This window comes from Halyomorpha halys, unplaced genomic scaffold, assembly GCF_000696795.3.
Source record: "Halyomorpha halys isolate HHAL.00 unplaced genomic scaffold, Hhal_1.1 Scaffold263.1, whole genome shotgun sequence".
NCBI lineage: Eukaryota > Metazoa > Arthropoda > Insecta > Hemiptera > Pentatomidae > Halyomorpha > Halyomorpha halys.
Window position 1 is genome coordinate 1,182,927 of NW_027105032.1, and position 6,739 is coordinate 1,189,665.

Sequence of the window (6,739 nt, forward strand, 5' to 3'; positions counted from 1 at the left end):
TTTTTATTTTTCTATACTTACTGTGGTTGTTATCTTGTTCTGTTTTAGCCCTGAAGAAGGCTAGAAACTCTAGCCGAAACGTTGGCACAATAAAATAGGCTAATCCAACTTTGTGTTTATCATTGACCGCACCTCCAACCATCTTCTCCTCGTTCGTCATCCACGGTCAACTATCTCTCATAATTAATTGATTTATATTTAATTTTTCCTAAATCAGACATTTCGTTTAGCTGACGCACCCATACCTCTTTCATAGCGAAGTCCTTGTCTAAATATAACTGTCCTTTATAAGTATGTAAAAAGAACCAAAATAGTTAACATTGCTAATCATCATTCATAATGCCTATTAAGACAGAAATAATTTCATTGGAATTTCATTTTATAATGGATTCGGAACAGTTAGAAATTTCCGGAAGGTTTGTATATATTGTGAAAGAGGGAGATAAGAATTGGACAGGATTTTTTTGCCCAGGGACATAAGATGACTTCCGGCGGTGCAGGTAGAGCCCTCGTCGTAAATTTGGCATTACAATGCATTAAAGCTGAGACCCGGAGGTCCAGGAATAATAAAAACTTATCTCTCCTCGCCTTTTGTCTAGTTTTTTTCATTCCGTCCACTCTCCCCGCTAGCATGATCTTAGGCCTTTTTCCTCCCTTCGGTTGACCAGAATTGGTGCAAAGCAGTAGCAGGTATGTAAATGAGGTATGCCCGCTGAAGGAACCGCAGGAAGATCATAAAAAACGCCTTCTTGAATACGTTTAAAGTTTAAAAATAAGCTCCTGACATTTTTTACAAGAACATGTGTACATTTGACTGGTGTAAGCCATTGAAAAAAAAAACTCGATTTTTGAGGTATAATAAAAAGCTAAAAAATAGAGGAAAATCAACAAAAAGTTCATTTTTTTATTTTTTATTTATTTAATGTAATTTACAACTGTACAAAATAATACAATAAGTAAATATGTTATATGTTTCATATACACTTGAAAATCTTGGGAAGGAACCACCCATCGGGGGTACTTCAAAAATTAATTTAAATTAGAATTTTGATGGTTTGGTGGAGCACTAGAGCTCAATTCAATATGTCCAAATTGGTCTGATTATCGTAGTGTATACTATTTTTTTTGCAGTGAATGGGAAGTTTAGAACGTTTGTCAAGTAAGTGTTGCAGCAATCGGAATCTACAGAATCAGTTTCTTGTCGTTTCAGTCTTGTGTGTGGATTCCAAGTAAGTCTCTTGTCAAGATGGAGTCCTAAGTATCGAATCTGTTCAACAGGCGTTGGTCATTTTTAAAATTTTATATTTGATGTATTCCATAGATATTAGATAGATAGATAGTATATTAGAGTTGATTTTGGACAGCATTTCTATCTTTGGGTATTTTGGAAGAATCTTATCCAGTCTAGACCTAATAAGTTAATATGAATTTTATTTTCATTTGTATCAAAATAGAAATGAACTAGGTCTTGAAATAAATACGGATAAGGCAAAATACATAGCAGTAGAAACTGCTATATCACGAAATGCGCGAACTATTTCGGTGATATAGATATTGGAGGAGATATGTTTGAACAGGCAGATAGGTTTAAGTATTTAGGTTCTACGGTAACTAGAAAAAACGAAATTCGTGAGGAAATAAACGCTGTGTTGAAGACGGGAAATGATTGTTATTATTATTTTTCAATTTCGAAACTGCCTTCTATCGAAAAACTTATAAATTAGAATTTACAAAACTATTATTCTTCCCACTGTTCTTTATGAATGTGATACGTGGTCTCTTACACTAAGGGATGAACAGCGTCTTAAGATTTTCGAAAATAAAGTATTACGCAAAATATTCGGACCGAAAAAGGATGAATTAACGGGAGAATTTAGAAGATTAAACAATGCTGAATTAAGGGACCTAAATCCGGTAAATATAATTCAAGTTATAGCATTGCGGCGTATAAGGTTGTAGGGCTTAGTAACGAGCGGTTCCCTAAAATGTTAATAAACACTGAACCAACGTGTAAACGTCATCTACCAACGTGTTAACGTCTACGTAAAGTTGATAGGAAGATTGTGTTAAAACAGATTTAGTGGAATTGGGTTTGGAGGGGCATCACTGGAAAGAAGTATGCAGAGAGCGTTTGGTGGTATCGGCATCAAACCTTCGGGTTCATTAGGCCTTTATTATTATTCAAAATGGAAATAAAGTTAAATTATTCAACAAGTTTAACGGTCATCCTAACTAGTATGACTATATGAGTTATGGCTCTAATTTATTATTTTGATACTTATGTAACAATATTCATCCTCAGAGGACATGATGGATAAGCGTGCTGGTGCGAGGATCCTAGAGTGTTCGTTTCAGAAGATTGAGGGTTCGACTCCCATCTGGGCCAGTCGACGTTTATTTTTCAGCTGCACCGAAAATTGAATCTTGACTTTCCATTCCGGGCTGCATGACTGCTTAATGGAGGGCTTGAGCAAAAAAAAAATGTATTTTTGTTCTTGATTTCTTGTATTGAAAAAATTATAATTGATTTAAGATTTTCTATGAACGTCTTACTTTAAAATTTAAGAATGTGTTGATTATATTTGCTATCCGTCGGTCCATAAACGTCTTAAGTTAATAATTAGTTAATTTATATTGTATAAATGTGGTTTTTAATGTGGGTGATTTAAGTCTCAGAAGTATAAATATGTCCTCTTCTATTTGTACTAGTTGGGAATTTCCTAGGTAAATGGAAATATCTGAGATTCTAGTTTACTTATTGAATCAGAGTAATTAAACAATGGTGTATAAATAAAAAAAATTTTTTTCTTATCTATTATGATATTGCGTTCTTATAACACACTACATGATCAGATCATATCTTCAGCAACACGAAGAATTGTTTTTATGGAAAGAATGAGTTTAACCGAAAGGCTGGAATACAACGTCGGGATACTAAAGGAAAGAAATAAATGGAATAGAAGGAAAGAGGACAAACATGGCAGATTTGTCTGTCCAGGAAGTATTTCTATCTCAAGAGGATTGCCACTATAATGGCTGCCTGGAGTGGAGAAGATCCTTCGATGGCGTATTTCAAACGAGAATTGGCCAAGTGATACTTCATCTAACTGGCTTGAATGGGAACTGTAAACCTTTAATATTATTAAGGATAATATATGATAATATTATGTTTTCTTAAGACGGATATCAATTTTAAGAACAATGAGTTATTTTAAAATTAAGAAAATAAATGTCGAAGATGTCAAATTTCCACATTATAAAGAGCCCTCGCTTATTGAAATATTTGCTCAAGTTAAAAGATATATTTAAAGTTCCAGTTTTTAGCTCATCTATATGAATACAAATAATATATAATAGTCTGTAAACCATCAAATTCCTTCCGCATACAATCTTTACGATATAAAATTCTAAATTCGCCGTATTATGTTACAAATTAAATCATTTATTGTATTTTTATTGCCGTATATGTTTCACTCCTATCCTTCCTTTACTAACTTCATACTTATCAGTAGTTCCCAAGAGCCTGAAAAGAAGATATGCAGCTTCTACGTAATGCATTGTCATGTTTTAATGAGCAAATTTCTCTATATATTGTATATATAGCGAATTTCAACTAATTAATTAAAACATCTGATATGGTGCGCGCACTACACAATTTTCATTTACCACCTTTGAAGGAGAACACTTCAAATGTTTTTTTATGTTGCTATAAATACAGCAATTTAAGAACAAATGACTCCAATCGGCAAAGGTCGGAACCATTCGGCCGTGTCCGACTATCCAGTCTACACTACTGTCTCTCTTCCTCGATTTTTCTCCTTAAATTAGTTATAAAATTCTTTCATAGGTCGTATTTATACATTTTTTGTGCTGTTTATGTTAACAATGTAAAACGGACAATTATTTCAAATAAACAAAATTTGCACGATTATTCGTTTTTGAACTAGTCTGTTCACTCACACACAGGCACATAAACCATTTTCTAAGAATATGTTATTTCGATTCGATCGTAATACTTCCTCTTAATATATATGCCCTAGTGAAAGAAAAGATGATGAGTAATACTAACCTGTAAAATCGTTCCAGTATATAATGACAGATAGAATAAGACGTAGATGTAGAGGTTACTTATCATTTTATAAAGAAAATTAACCTACTGAAACTAATGCAATGCCGTTTGTCAACCCTAATAATGCTGTTAGGATTATAACAGAAAGGGGAAGGGCGATTTTTTTTCAAGTCCTAAGATGAGTGAGGGTTCCAGGTGACATCTCATCCAGAGGAGACGCGCTCTCTCGACAGCTGCGCATCACAATCCGGTTGACATCGAAGGATCAGGGACCCAGATTAAGTCGTTAAAAAACCCTTTCCTAACTAAATCGCTACGCCTTATATTCCATACCAGCCGAGTGTAATAAAAGAATCCTACAACAAGGTAGAGTTTTATAGCATCTTTTATTGTCCCTAATCTGTCTGAATTGTCAAAGTTACTGAGCGTTCGCTGATAACGATTCCTACTTCAACAGTAAACCGTTGAGGATTCAGCACGAAATGTTTTACTTATTATGCAGTACATATAATGAGAAAGAATGTATACAACGTTTTAATTGGCGTACATATTTAAATAAATATATATCTTCAATCCATCTACTAAGTATTTATCCAAATAAAAAAAAATATTGCATTTTATTATTTCAGAATGATGAACTTCCTCAGTCATATTTAGATATAGTGAATCAACTGTCTTGTAAAATCGTCATTAAAAAGGAGATTAACTTCCTTAAAATGTGGAAGTTTCGATTTTTTATGGTTTATTAATCTTAATGACAAATCTTTTTATGTTTTCTACCTATATAAGATTTTCGGATCGCTTTAAAATTTTCAAAAAACCAAATTGTTTTCATATTTCGTCAATTTATATCCTCATGAACCAAATTTATGGGCAACTTAGATGCGTACTCCCTTATAATGGACTAAATTTGATACAAAATGAGACCAAAATTGTTTCTTTATACCCAAACATTTCCAATTTTCAGTTGGGTAAAACTTCGAAGAGTTTACAAAATAAGTGTGAGTTTTTTTTTTGGTTTTCGCAATGAATAAAATTTTTTTGCTTCACAATTAACTAAATAATATTTTTTTTTTTAAACAAACTGTATCCACTCTTTCTACGTTTCAGCCCTTATTTGTTTATGGTTAAACAAGGAGACCTTAAAATATTCATCTATTTTATTTACATTTTATCTATACGCAATAATATTATATATATATAGTATCATACCTTAAAATTAGAGTTTTCAGGTTTACATTTTTTTCTATTACAGGTTATTCTACTCAAGCCGAATGGTCTTTTAAACCAACTATATCAATTAATTGATATAGCTAAATTTGATTTACTTATTTTGATTAATTCCTAAAATAATGGTAATCTACGTACAAGCAATCATACTTTTATGTTAGTCACTTCAAGTATTAAACACATTAAGATTTTTGTTATTATCTTTCCACTAACAAAATCTTCCTTCTATAGGTTAGAACGTTATCAATAATTTCCAGAGCTTAGCATATTTAAACTTTACTTTTTATCAATTATTTTAATAATTTTCTATTTCCAAAATAACATTATTTTGTTGTTATGTATATAGGATGATAACCTATATTTATATAGGTTAAAGACGGAGAAAAAAAAGATAGAAAGATGCATTTTGTTAAGGGAGAAAATTTGGAAAAAAAAAAGGATAAAAAAGTATAGAAAGAGAAAATAAAAGAATAAAAGTGATAAAAAAAATCATATATAACTATTATATATTATAAGTCAACTCCATTATGCCCATATTTTATAAGAATTAAAAAAAAAAATTGACTAGATAGAAGTATGCTATGTATTTATCAAACCAGTTACAGTTGTGTATAAAGTTTTCCTCTCTACAATAATACAATCTTAAAAGTTAAACACAACCTGGATAAACTAATTTTAATGTATGATAGAGGAAATATAGTATTAAGGCCTCCTTAATGACCTGATCTAAAACGTAGAAGAGAAAATAAAAATAGTTAAGAATGAATCATGGTGTTTTAAGTTATTACCGACTTTCAAAATCATTAATAATGAGGTGTAAATAGTTGACCGTAGATTAATGATTGGAGAAGTTTGTCGGGGGTGCGGTCAGCAAAGATATAAATATGGTTTTGTTTATTTATGTTGTTGTTCGCGCACCCCCCGACAAACTTCTCCAATCAAAATCATTAATGTATAAATGAAATGAATACAAGATGTGGGTATATTTTAGTTTATATATAATTAATATTATATAATACTTTAATCATTGATAATTGTATGTTTTTTTTTCAGAAAATTCATCATTTTTAGTTGTTTTTAAAAAAGTATTTTAGATCTATTATTTCTATAGGTTATTTCTCGGAGTCCTTGGGGTATATCTTTTCCTGTGATGAATCCAAAAACATATGAACATTTCTAAAACTTAATTATCTATCGACCAACACTGATATAATTTTGTTTTATATATAAATTTTTGTACGTTTTATGGTTTTTAAAATGTTCCATAATTTGACAAGTATGTTGAAAACCTGTGGCGTGGACTGGCGTATCGTGTTATCACGGTCGGTGGGTTTAATGTCTACAAGACTAATTACTCATTAGCTTGTGCGTGACAGTAGCAACAGTTCCCGATGATATCTTTATAATTCCTACCAGTTGAAGCTGTCTGGGGCAATAAGT